Source organism: Oncorhynchus clarkii, chromosome 1, assembly GCF_045791955.1.
Source record: "Oncorhynchus clarkii lewisi isolate Uvic-CL-2024 chromosome 1, UVic_Ocla_1.0, whole genome shotgun sequence".
Lineage (NCBI taxonomy): Eukaryota > Metazoa > Chordata > Actinopteri > Salmoniformes > Salmonidae > Oncorhynchus > Oncorhynchus clarkii.
In genome coordinates this window covers 27,142,337-27,156,401 of record NC_092147.1, presented here as the reverse complement: position 1 = coordinate 27,156,401, position 14,065 = coordinate 27,142,337, and the positions used below count along the sequence as shown (strand labels likewise).

Here is a 14,065-nt window from a genome sequence, read left to right as displayed (position 1 = left end):
AACATGCATGGAACGTGGTGCCATGTTCTCAGAACATAAGATATTAAAGGTCCCGAATAGTGGTAATCAGGGTTTTCATTAAATTTGATATTTGGATGAAACCAGTTCCAAGTAGGGTGGCCCAAGTATTAAACATTACTGTAGCTGGTACATTAATAAAGTTTGATCATAAAGTTACTGGTCCCCTCCCCCCATGTCAAACACTTGAATTCAGGAGGCAGGCATTATCAAGGATTTTCATCGGGCCTCTACCAACATCACATAAAGCCGGAAATTTTATACACCAATTGTAGTGTCTTGTCATTTTAAATATGTATCGCCTTAAAACCTTCATCACATGTGCGCCTACGCATTACTTTAACTTTGTTTACAAAATTGTAAACTAGATCAAGCAGAACATACCACCAAAGATACTGGTAACCTTTAATCTGTGGTGTGACTGTTAGCTTGCAAACCACTTACATCATGCCGGCAAAAGCACACTGTGTTTGTTGTGACTGGATGCCATAGTGTAAATGTACCTTTTAATTTCGTTGTGGACAGGCTCCACCGAAAATTACGATCATGTCATGCGTGCGCAGTGCACATTTCAAGTAAAGTTGCTTTATCAATTGATGAGAACATTCGATGGGTCTTGCCAGGATGCTAATCCTGAAGATGGATGCTGTACCATCATTGACAGGGGATCTTGCAAGCGCTGACCATAATGTAAGTATCAGAGTTTAATAAGTCTGATACGGTAGCCAACATTTTGGGGGATCGCGGGGCTAGCATTAGATAATGCAACTGTGGCTTCTTTGACTTGTGAACGGTATATTTTCTGTAACACCTGATAATCACTATATGGTTTTTGTTCTTCCATCTCTAAGCCCCCTATATTAAGTCAGAGAACTGCCAGCACACAGCTGGCACGAAGGAATATTGTTCACAAAAGGAGTTGTGGTGTATATAGTATTTTGTCATTTACTCTTGAAAATCATATTTTACCATTCCATTGTGTGGGTTGTTGTCTTACAGTTGATGTAGCTTGTGTCATTGGAGCTAATCATCATTTTTGGGGGGGGGATTATTTAACTTTCCATCTCCTTTTGTCTTTACACTATCATCAAGCTGGAAGGATAGACATTTTACTCTGTCTGCACGAGAGGTCGACCGATTATGATTTTTCAACGCCGATACCGATTATTGGAGGACCAAAAAAAAGCTGATGCCGCTTAATCGGCCGATTTTATTATTATTCTTTAGTTGTAATAATGAAAATTACAACAATACTGAATTAACACTTATTTTAACTTAATATAATACATCAATAAAATCAATTTAGCCTCCAATAAATAATGAAACATGTTCAATTTGGTTTAAATAATGCAAAACCAAAGTGTTGGAGAAGAAAGTAAAAGTGCAATATGTGCCATGTAAGAAAGCTAACATTTAAGTTCCTTGCTCAGAACATGAGAACATATGAAAGCTGGTGGTTCCTTTTAACATGAGTCTTCAATATTCCCAGTTAAGAAGTTTTAGGTTGTAGTTATTATAGGACTATTTCCCTCTATACCATTTGTATTTCATATACAGTGGGGCAAAAAAGTATTTAGTCAGCCACCAATTGTGCAAGTTCTTCCACTTAAAAAGATGAGAGAGGCCTGTAATTTTCATCATAGGTACACTTCAACTATGACAGACAAAATGAGAGAAAAAATCCAGAAAATCACATTGTAGGATTTTTAATGAATTTATTTGCAAATTATGGTGGAAAATAAGCATTTGGTCACCTACAAACAAGCAATATTTCTGGCTCTCACAGACCTGTAACTTCTTCTTTAATAGGCTCCTCTGTCCTAGGCCGTCATTGAAAATAAGAATGTGTTCTTAACTGACTTATCTAGTTAGATAAAGGTGTAAAAAATATATATATTTTAAAAAACGGCCAAATCGGTGTCCAAAAATACCGATTTCCGATTGTTATGGAAACTTGAAATTGGCCCTAATTAATCGGCCATTCCGATTAATCGGTCGACCTCTAGTATGCACAGCTTCCCAGGCAACCACCACAGCAGGAATGCTGTGATACAAAATCAGCTTTCCCAAGGCAAAGAAGGGGGGATATGCTGTGAAGACAGACCCAACATACTGTAAGTCATAGTTATTCATTTCAAATCTGCATCAATTGAGCATTTCAGGCACACAAAAATTCCAAATACAAACATTGAAAAGTTTCACAAAACAGTTCATGACCAAATATTGCATATTTCAAATTGAGTACTTCAAAAACTAGAATGAGTAGATCACTACATCAATGAATTGATAGCATTAACGCAGAACAGTAAATAAAAGGAAATTAAACATTTCCCTTTTCAAAAACATTACAGGCTACGTAGACAGGCTCCTGGATCTCCTCTTCAACGAGGTCACCCATGATCCAGCGCCGTATGTGGGGAAGCTGTGCAAGCTGTCCATCCCAGGACCTCTGTCTGCCCCGTGTGAAAGGCCTGACGAGGATGTGGCCATAGCTGGATTTGTCTCCAACTTCAATCTTGGGGGTTACTGAAGCCTGCTTGATTGAAGCTGGATACATGGGTCCCCCTCCTCTCCCGCTCCCCTCCCCCATCAATCTCTGTAGTTACTTGTATTTCTTAAAGCCTAAGTAATTCCCTTTTACGTGAAACAATATCACATTGTGTTACTTTGTATTGTTGTTTTTTCACGCTTTAGGATGGGAGTGTAGTGTTACACATTTTACGAATCAATGTGTCCTGTAGACTGTAGGTGCCTAATATTAGGCTTATGGCTCAATTCCTCTTTTTTTAATGTCAAATGATTTCTCACCATTTATTTCTCACCTTTATTTATAATGAGTGTTCATGTTGATCAGTATTTCGGCAATGGTCTATTGTAAAATATCCAATAAATGTCTGATCAATGCATACAATGCTGAACATATTGTCTTTTATAACACTAACGCAGAGGCACAAATAAATCAGGGTGACTCGCCGAGCAAGTCTCGAACCCAGGCCACCAGCACTAATGACGAACATTCTAACCACTGCACCAATAACGGATATCTCTAGGCCATGTATTTATTTTGCAAGTATAGTTACGCCTTGTGCAGAAGAAACTCTAAACCCTCCTCCCTAGGCACTTGTGTAGATCTGAAATGACTTGAAAGGTGTAAGCAATATAGTTAATGCACTTTGTAAATCTCAGCTCTGTTAAAAGTACACTCAAGATACACTTTTATTGATCATAGTGATTCAGGAGTATCATTAAAACCAGGTTAACATGCCCCACCAACATTCGACAACTATACAGAAAGCTCTTCAATTGTAGAAATAAGTCAATCAAATCAGTGATGAGAGAATGGTCAAATTAACTGACACTGACATGGTGGCATAACGGGAAGATCTGAATTCCATGAACCAAGAGGTTGAGTTCAAATTTCAGTTGTAAACATGTTCAATTATTATTGCTGTGTAAATGAACATGCATAGTGTAATCATTAATGTTAAAAGCGCTGCGTGTGAGAGTATCCCTGACCTTGTCAACAGACAAAAGGAGCTGTGAATGGATCAGGGGTTCACCAATCAGGGCCTTAATGGGCTTGGCAACAGTAACAAGGTGTGATGTGTAATGATGAACAATGTTTTTGGGAGGGAGAATGTTTCTTTGGGACCATCAGGCAAAGTACTGACAACTGATGCACAGCAATATTCTTGCATGAAATGTGTCTAGAACATTAATATTGTATATATTCTAAGAACATGGTAACTTTGTCCATTGTATGTTTGCGACGTTGATGGAATATTCTCCTAACCCTCAGAAAACTGGACACTCAAACATCACAGGTAACATTACAAAAATGTTCTCTCTCCCTAGAATTGTTAGCTGGGATAATGCTTGTTGTGTAATCATAGAAAGTGTCTAACATCATTCTACATGTTTAGTCAACTGTCAAATCTAATCCCACAACAGTGCTATGAATCATCAGACTGAGTTATTATAGGTCCACAGTCTCTGTAGTTAGCCTAGCCGTTAGCACGTTGGGCCAGTAACTGAATGGTTGCTAGTTTGAATCCCTGTGCTCGACAAGGGTAAAACTCTGTTGATCTGCCCTTGAGCAAGGCACTTAACCCTAATTGCTCCAAGGTTGTGGTCAATAATGGCTGATCCCTGGCCATGACCCCACTTTCCATTTCACACCTCTCACTCATATAGGTTACCCACTTGTACATGCAGTAAAACAGAACAAATAGAAGCACCTCCTATTTTACATTTGAATATAAAGGAAACAAAATCACACCTCATTGAGAGACAATTGTAAGGTCGGTGTAAGGCCCCGGTATTAACATAGGCCTACCTCTTGAATCTACAGAAAGAGTAGCCTACTTGTGCAATTCTCTTAAAGGGATTGGACACACATTAGGTGGCTGTGGTGGGGGTGCTGGATTTAGGCCTAGGTACACTGCTTTGGTCTGTTTTTGTCTGGTCTTGAAGGTAATAAGGATTTCATGATAATTCGTGACTGGTAAAATCCCATTAGTTGATAGTGGCTCAAAAAAGCTGTGTTTTGTTATTTAGGCTGTTTTACATGGGTGGTCGTGTAAAGGGATTGTGGGACTACAGTACAGTCGGATGTGGGGAAATTATGTTGTTTCTCAAGGCATCTAAAGTTATAGGCTTGTTACTCCCACATATCTAAAAGGACCCATGAGAGCCAATGTGAAGTTATGCCTGTCAAATTATTTTTTCCCCTTATATTTTTGAGAGATTAAGGCGTGTGTGTGAGATATGTGTGTGTGTACAGTTGAAGTCGGAAGTTTACATACACAAGTTTACGCACACCTTACGTACACATTTAAACTCAGTTTTTCACAATTCCTGACATTTAATCCTAGTAAAAATGCCCTTTTTTAGGTCAGTTAGGATCACCAGTTTATTTTAAGTATGTGAAATGTCAGAATAATAGTAGAGAGAGTGATTTATTTCATTCATCACATTCCCAGTAGGTCAGAAGTTTACATACACTCAATTTGTATTTGGTAGCATTAAATTGTTTAACTTGGGTCAAATGTTTCGGGTAGCTTTCCACAAGCTTCCCACAATAAGTTGGGTGAATTTTGTCCCATTCCTCCTGACTGAGCTGGTGTAACTGAGTCAGGTTTGTAGGCCTCCTTGCTCGCACACACTTTTTCAGTTCTGCCCACACATTTTCTATAGGATTGAGGTCAGGGCTTTGTGATGGCCACTCCAATACCTTGATTTTGTTGTCCTTAAGCCATTTTGCCACAACTTTGGAAGTATGCTTGGGGTCATTGTCCATTTGGAAGACCCATTTGCGACCAAGCTTTAACTTCCTGATTGATGTCTTGTGGATATATTGAAGCAACATCTCATCATTTTCCACCCTCATGATGCCATCTATTTTGTGAAGTGCACCAGTCCCTCCTGCAGCAAAGCACCCCCACAACATGACGCTGCCACCCCCGTGCTTCATGGTTGGGATGGTGTTCTTCAGCTTGCAAGCCTCCCCCTTTTTCCTCCAAACATATCGATGGTCATTATGGCCAAAAAGTTCTATTTTTGTTTCATCAGACCAGAGGACATTACTCCAAAAACAACGATCTTTGTCCCCATGTGCAGTTGCAAACCGTAGTCTGGCTTTTTTTATGGCGGTATTGGAGCATTGGCTTCTTCCTTGCTGAGCCGTCTTTTAGTTTATGTCGATATTGTACTCGTTTTACTGTGGATATAGATATTTTGCACTTGTTTCCTCCAGAATCTTCACAAGGTCCTTTGATGTTTTTCTGGGATTGATTTGCACTTTTCGCACCAAAGTACGTTCATCTCTAGGAGACAGAATTCATCTCCTTCCTGAACGGTATGATGGCTGCGTGGTCCCATGGTGTTTATACTTGCATACTATTGTTTGTACAGATTAACGTGGTACCTTCAGGCATTTGGACATTGCTCCCAAGGATGAACCCGACTGTGGAGGTCTACAATTTTTTCTTAGCTGATTTCTTTTGATTTTCCCATGTCAAGCAAAGAGGCACTGATTTTGAAGCTAGGCCTTGAAATAAATCCACAGGTACACCTCCAATTGACTCAAATGATGTCAATTAGCCTATCAGAAGCTTCTAAAGCCATGACATAATTTTCTGGATTTTTCAAAGCTGTTTAAAGGCACAGTCAATTTAGTGTATGTAAACTTCTGACCCACTATAATTGTGATACAGTGAATCATAAGTGAAATAATCTGTCTGAAAACAATTGTTGTAAAAATTACTTGTCATGCACAAAGTGTATGTCGTAACCGACTTGCCAAAACTATAGTTTAACAAGAAATTTGTGGAGTGGTTGAGAGATGAGTTTTAATGACTCCAACGTGTGTGTGTGTGTGTGTGTGTTTTCCAACAATTTTTCCATCCTAAAAATTAGGAATAAGCAAAGGCTTTGATTTGTGGTCAAACAGATGGAAAAGTCTTAGACAACATCTACCAGAAACAGTCTTAAAATCCAAACACAATACTGTTGCAGTAAAGACCCCAGCTAATTAATATCAACTAGAGGTCGAGCGACTATGATTTTTCAACGCCGATACCAATTATTGGAGGACCAAAAAAGCCAATACCGATTTAATCGGACAATTTGTAAAAAAAAAAAATGTTGTAGTAATGACAATTACAACAATACTGAATGAACACTTATTTTAACTTCATATAATACATCAATAAAATCAATTTAGCCTCAAGTAAATAATGAAACATGTTCAATTTGGTTTAAATAATGCAAAAACAAAGTGTTGGAAAGTAAAAGTGCAATATGTGCTATGTAAGAAAGCTAACGTTTCAGTTCCTTGCTCAGAACATGAGAACATATGAAAGCTGGTGGTTCCTTTTAACATGAGTCTTCAATATTCCCAGGTAAGAAGTTTTAGGTTGTAGTTATTATAGGAATTATAGGACTATTTCCCTCTATACCATTTGTATTTCATTAACTTTGACTATTAGATGTTCTTATAGGCACTTTAGTATTGCCAGTGTAACAGTATCTTCCGTCCCTCTCCTCGCTCCTCCCTGGGTTCGAACCAGCAACACAACGGCAACCATCGAAGCAGCGTTACTCATGCAGAGCAAGGGGAACAACTACTAGAAGGCTCCGAGCGTGTGACATTTGAAACGCTATTAGCGCGCGCTAACTAGCTAGCCATTTCACTTCGGTTACACCAGCCTCATCTCGGGAGTTGATAGGCTTTAAGTCATAAACAGCGCAATGCTTGACGCCCAAGGAAGAGCTGCTGGCAAAATGCATGAAAGTGCTGTTTGAATGAATGTTTACGCGCCTGCTTCTGCCTACCACCACTCAGTCAGATACTTAGATACTTGTATGCTCAGTCAGATTATATGCAACACAGGACACGCTAGATAATATCTAGTAATATCATCAACCATGTGTAGTTTAACTTGTGATTATGATTGATTGTTTTTATAAGATAAGTTTAATGCTAGCTAGTAACTTACCTTGGCTTACTGCATTCGCGTAACAGGCAGTCAGTCTCCTTGTGGAGTGCAACGAAAGAGAGGCAGGTCGTTATTGCATTGGACTATTTAATTGTAAGGTTGCAAGATTGGATCCCCCGAGCTGACAAGGTGAAAATCTGTCGTTCTGCCCCTGAACAAGGCAGTTAACCCACCATTCCTAGGCCGTCATTGAAAATAAGAATGTGTTCTTAACTGACTTGCCTGGTTAAATAAAGGTCCTTTTTTTTTTAAAGCATCAGCAAATCGGCGCCCAAAAATACCGATTTCTGATTGTTATGAAAACTTGAAATCAGCCCTAATTAATCGGCCATTCCGGTTAATCGGTCGACCTCTAATATCAACACTTATATTTAGTTTTGGGTGAATTATTTGTTTTTTCTCACAAATTTGAACAGTACAATCGAGAACAGAACAGAACAGTACAGTTAAGTAATGAAAGGTAGAGTTCAGTACAGTAGAGCACACGAGTACAGTATAATTTACTTTATTGTACTGTACATACTGTATCTACTGTACTGTGCTCTACTGTGATGTCCAAACTTGTGAAAAATAGTAATCTATGATTTGTTTCAGATTTAGTCTGGTCCGGACTAACCAAATTCGTTCTTGTTTGGGGGCCAGTGTGTAGAATAATACGCACTTGTGTGAAAAAAGGATATTGCATATTTATACTTTTTGTGTATTCAGGATACAGCACTATGAAGAGAATAACATATTCATATCTATAATTATGCATTTCTGTATAGTACTGTTGTAATTCCATTTCCGTAATTTCGTTACCAGATGTAAATCCATTTGATTTTGAAGTTTAACAAACCACCAAATTCTATGCCTAAGGACTACAATTTACAAAGAACATGTCACAAAAACAGATGCAAAGTTTCGTAACAGAATTACGGTAATCTCCCTCAGTTTGTTTTATGCGACCACATTTAAAAAAAATCCCCCTATGAAAGAGTTGTATGTAGCCTACATTGTGTAAGAATTCTGTGGTCAGTTTTATCTCCCAGTCAATGGACAAAAACAAGAAAGGCATACATTTTAAGCTAGTTATCAATTGTTGATTAAAGTAGGGCCATCTTTAGTCTACTATCTTTAGTCTACTCTGCTCATCATTGGTCATTTTGTTTTTAGAAAACAGCATCAGCTTGCCTGATTTAACTAAAGAGCAGGTAGCCTAGGCTACTTGATTGTCTGATTTTTATTTAATTTATTTTTATTTAACCTTTTATTTAACTAGGCAAGTAATTTAATAACAAATTATTATTTACAATGACGGCCTACCAAAAGGCCTGCGGGGATGGAGGCCGGGGATAAAAAGAATAGAATATAAATATAGGACAAAACACACATCACAACAAGAGACAACACGACACTACATAAAGAGAAACCTAAGACAACAAGGCAGCAACACATGACAACACAGCATGGTAGCAACACAACATGGTAGCAGCACAAGACATGGTACAAACATTATTGGGCACAGTCAACAGCACAATGGTCAAGAAGGTAGAGACTAGAGGTCGACCGATGAATCGGAATGGCCGATTGATTAGGGCCGATTTCAAGTTTCCATAACAATCGGAAATCGGTATTTTTGGACACTGATTTGGCCAATTTTTTTTAAATAAATTTTTTACACCTTTTATTTAATCTTTATTTAACTAGGTAAGTCAGTTAAAAACACATTCTTATTTTCAAGGACGGCCTAGGAACAGTGGGTTAACTACCTCGTTCAGGGGCAGAACGACATATTTTTACTTTGTCAGCTCGGGGGATTCAATCTTGCAACCTTACAGTTAACTAGGTCAACACTAACCACCAGCCTCTCATTGCACTCCACGAGGAGACTGCCTGTTACGCGAATGCAGTAAGCCAAGGTAAGTTGCTAGCTAGCATTAAACTTATCTTTATAAAAAACAATCAATCAATCATAATCACTAGTTAACTACACTTGGTTGATGATATTACTAGTTTATCTAGTGTGTCCTGCGTTGCATATAATCGATGCGGTGCATATTCGTGAAAAATAACTGTCGTTACTCCAATGTGTACCTAACCATAAACATCAATGCCTTTCTTAAAATCAATACACAGAAGTATATATTTTTAAACCTGCATATTTAGCTAAAAGAAATCCAGGTTAGCAGGCAATATTAACCAGGTGAAATTGTGTCACTTCTCTTGCGTTCATTGCACGCAGAGTCGGGGTATATGCAACAGTTTGGGCCGCCTAATTTGCCAGAATTCTACGTAATTATGACATAACATTGAAGGTTTTTTGTGTGTTATCATGTTATAACTAAGTCTATGATTTGATAGAGCAGTCTGACTGAGTGATGGTAGGCACCAGCAGGCTCGTAAGCATTCATTCAAACAGCAATTTTGTGCGTTTGCCAGCAGCTGTTTATGACTTCAAGCCTATCAACTCCCGAGATTAGGCTGGTGTAACCGATGTGAAATGGCTAGCTAGTTAGCGGGGTGCGCTCTCATAGAGTTTCAAACGCCACTCGCTCTGAGACTTGGAGTGGTTGTTCCCCTTGCTCTGCATGGGTAACGCTGCTTTGAGGGTGGCTGTTGTCGTTGTGTTCCTGGCTCGAGCCTAGGGAGGAGCGAGGAGAGGGACGGAAGCTATACTGTTACACTGGCAATACTAAAGTGCCTATAAGAACATCCAATAGTCAAAGGTTAATGAAATACAAATGGTATAGAGAGTAATAGTCCTATGATAACTACAACATAAAACGTATTACCTGGGAATATTGAAGACTCATGTTAGAAGGAACCACCAGCTTTCATATGTTCTGAGCAAGGAACTTAAACGTTGGCTTTCTTACATGGCACATATTGCGCTTTTACTTTCTTCTCCAACACCTTTATTTTTGCATTATTTAAACCTAATTGAACATGTTTCATTATTTATTTGAGGCTAAATTGATTTTAGTGATGTATTATATTAAGTTAAAATAAGTGTTCATTCAGTATTGTTGTAATTGTCATTATTACAAATACATTTTTAAAAATTGGCAGATTAATCGGTATCGGCTTTTTTGGGCCCCCAATAATCGGTATCGGCGTTGAAAAATCAATCGGTCGACCTCTAGTAGAGACAACAATACATCACACAAAGCAGCTACAACTGTCAGTAAGAGTGTCTATGATTGAGTCTTTGAATGAAGAGATTGAGATAAAATTCTCCAGTTTGAGTGTTTGTTGCAGTTCGTTCCAGTTGCTAGCTGCAGCGAACTGAGAAGAGGAGCGACCCGGGGATGTGTGCTTTGGGGACCTTTAACAGAATGTGACTGGCAGAACAGGCGTTGTATGTAATTCATCAGTGTGTTTAATAAAGTGGTGGTATAGGAATGAGATAAGTGTACCATAGACACATATGGTAAGTGATTGGCCTTTGTACTTGCTTCTTTGTGTGATTTAGCCTGAATGTGCTTTCTGAAGGGTTTCTATTTCATGCCAAGGTCTTATGTGCTATTGGGTAATTATAGAGCCCATAGGACACATGGCTGACTCTTTAACCATGCCCTGTGATTCCTTTAAGCTGATTGCAATGTTTGCACAGAGAGAGGGTTTATTGTCTTCTGAAGAACCAATCATGCATGTTCAGTCGGAGGTGACATCACCGGATTGTGTGACATCACTAGATTGTGGTTTCCCCCCAGTCTCTCTATGTGAACCTGTGTTTGCTAACACTGGCATATTTGTGTTGTTGTGTTTGCTAACACTGGCATATTTATTTATATAATTTAATTTGTTTTTTTATTAGTTTCCTTAGGCATGTTTTTTTGTCTGTCGTGGGTAGTTCTGCTGTACATTTTTCTGGTAACCACTGCCTTGACCATGAGGGAGATCTTTTGACTCTGGACTGGAAGCCTTGGAAACAGAGTCCATCAGCGGTATCAAAACAAATATAGCCTAACCAGTAAAAACATGGAAGAGTAAACCTAAACGATTTGCTCTATAAACGGACATCATATTTTTCCCTAAGCAACCAAATGGAGCACATTTTAATAGCTATGTAGCCTATAATGTTTGAGTAGGCTTGCGTTGTGCTCTAACAACACATTTTGTAACCAAGTACTTAGATTTATATGACTGTTACACAACATTTCAACCAAAAGCTACCTCTCCTGATTTGTTGGATAGCCAGCAAAAAAAACACCCTTCTTTCTCGCCTAAATCCAAGATGGCGCCGACAGATAGGGCAGCTCTGCTTCTAGCTCCTTTGCAGTATTTTGTTTTTTGTGTGTGTTATTTCTTACATTATTAGCCCAGAATATTTGTTGTGTTATTACATACAGCCGGAAATAACTTTTGGATATCGGTGGTAACTCACCAGCATTATGACCGGGAATACGACTTTCCCGAATTGGATCCTTTGATCGTACCCCCAGGTCAATTGAACTGATTCCAGAGGCTGATCCAAAATACCACCGGCGGAGAAGAGGTATTCGGAGTCTACTTCTAGTCCGACTCAGGAGGCGTGCACACCATCCACAGCTTCAGAGTATATTACTCGCTAATATTCAGTCTCTGGATAATAAAGTAGACGAGGTCAGGGTGAGAATCTCCTTCCGGAAAGACATCAGTGATTGTAGCATACTCTGTTTCACGGGAACATGGCTCTCTTGGGATATACTGTCTCTGTCCATAAAGCCAGCTGGGTTCTCAGTATATCACGCAGAAAGGAATAAAGAACTCTCTTGGAAGAAGAAAGGCGGGGGTGTATGTTTCATGATTAACCACTCATGGTGTAATTGTAACAACACCTGACCTAAAATTCTTCACAACCAAATGCTGATCGTATTATCTCCCAAGAGAAATATCTTCGGTTATAGTTACAGCCGTGTATATTCTCAAGCTGATACCACGACGGCCCTCAAAGAACTTCACAAATTTGAGGTTCTACCAACACATTAACTGTAGCACTCGCTCTGAGAAAACATTAGACCACTGCTACTCAGCTTTTCGAAATGCCTACAAGGCCCTCCCTTAGGCAAATATGATCACAACTCCATTTTGCTCCTCCCTTCCTATAGGCAGAAACTCAAACAGGAAGTACTTGTGCTAAGAATCCGTGCTTCAAGATTGTTTTGATCACGCGGACTGGGATATGTTCCAGATAGCCTCTTAGAATAACATAGACGAATACACGGATACGGTGACTGAGTTGATCAGGAAGTGTATAGGAGATGTTGTACCCACTGTGACTATTAAAATCCCTCTTAACCAGAATCCGTGAATAGATGGCAGCATTCGTGTAAAAGTGAAAGCGTGAACCACCGCATTTAACTGTGGCGACTGGGAATATGGCCGAATACAAACAGTTTAGCTATTCCCTCTAAGCAATCAAGCTTCGCTAGGCTGCCGGCCCAGATGGCATCCCTAGCCGCGTCCTCAGAGCATGCACAGATCAGCTGGCTGGAGTGTTTACAGACATATTCAATCTCTCCCTATTCCAGTCTGCTGTCCCCACTTGCTTCAAGATGTCCACCATTGTTCTTGTACCCAGGAAAGCAAAGGTAACTGAACTAAATGACTATCACCTCGTAGCACTCACTTCTGTCATCATGAAGTGCTTTGAGGCTAGTTCTGGATCATATCACCTAACACCCTAGACCCACTTCAATTTGCTTACTGCCCCAATAGATCCACAGACGATGCCATCACACTGCATACTGCCCTATCACATCTGTACAAGAGGAATATCTATGTAAGAATGCTGTTCATTGACTATAGCTCAGCATTCAACACCATAGTACCTGGGTCTTAACCCCGTCCTGTGCAACTGGGTCCTGGACTTCCTGACAGGCCGCCCCCAGGTGGTGAAGGTAGGAAACAACATCTCCACTTCGCTGATCTTCAACACGGGCCCCTCAAGGGTGCTCAGCACCCTCCTATACTCCCTGTTCACCCATGACTGCATGACCATGCACGCCTCCAACTCAACAACACAACGGTAGTAGGCCCGATTACCAACAATGACGGGAGGTGAGGCCCCTGGGAGTGTGGTGCCAGGAAAATAACCTCTCACTCAATATCGAAATAACAAAGGAGCTGATCGTGGACTTCAGGAAACAGCAGAGGGAGCACGTCCCTATCCACATCGACGGGACAACAGTGGAGCAGTTGGAAAACTTTAAGTTCAGGAGGCTGAAGAAATTTGGCTTAGCGTCTAAAACCCTCACAAACTTTTACAGATGGACAATCGAGAGCGTCTTGTCTGGCTGTATCAACGCCTGGTACGGCAACTGCACCGCCTGCAACCACAAGGCTCTCCAGAGTGTGGCGCGGTCTGCCCAACGCTTCACTGGGGGCAAACTACTTGCCCTCCAGGACATTTACAGCACCCGATGTCACAGAAAGGCCCAAAAGATTCAACAAGGACAACAACCACCCGAGCCACTGCCTATTCACCCCGCTATCATCCAGATGGCGAGGTCAGTACAGGTGCATCAAAGCTGGGACTGAGAGTCTGAAAAACAGCTTATCTCAAGGCCATCAGACTGTTAAAC

The 14,065-nt window shown here is 40.0% G+C and overlaps 1 protein-coding gene across 5 annotated transcripts in view; it reads left to right on the top strand.

Moving 5' to 3' along the window:
* Positions 1-14,065, top strand: part of LOC139399159 (ran-binding protein 10) — a 32,803-nt gene that overhangs the window by 1,661 nt on the left and 17,077 nt on the right. The window contains exon 1 of one of the 5 annotated variants that reach the window (XM_071144896.1): positions 699-2,132. The exons of the other annotated variants lie outside the window; for them this stretch is intronic. The gene's annotated coding sequence lies outside the window, so the exon portion shown is untranslated. Of the gene's footprint in view, positions 1-698; positions 2,133-14,065 lie in introns of those variants that run through there. 5 annotated transcript variants of the gene reach the window in all.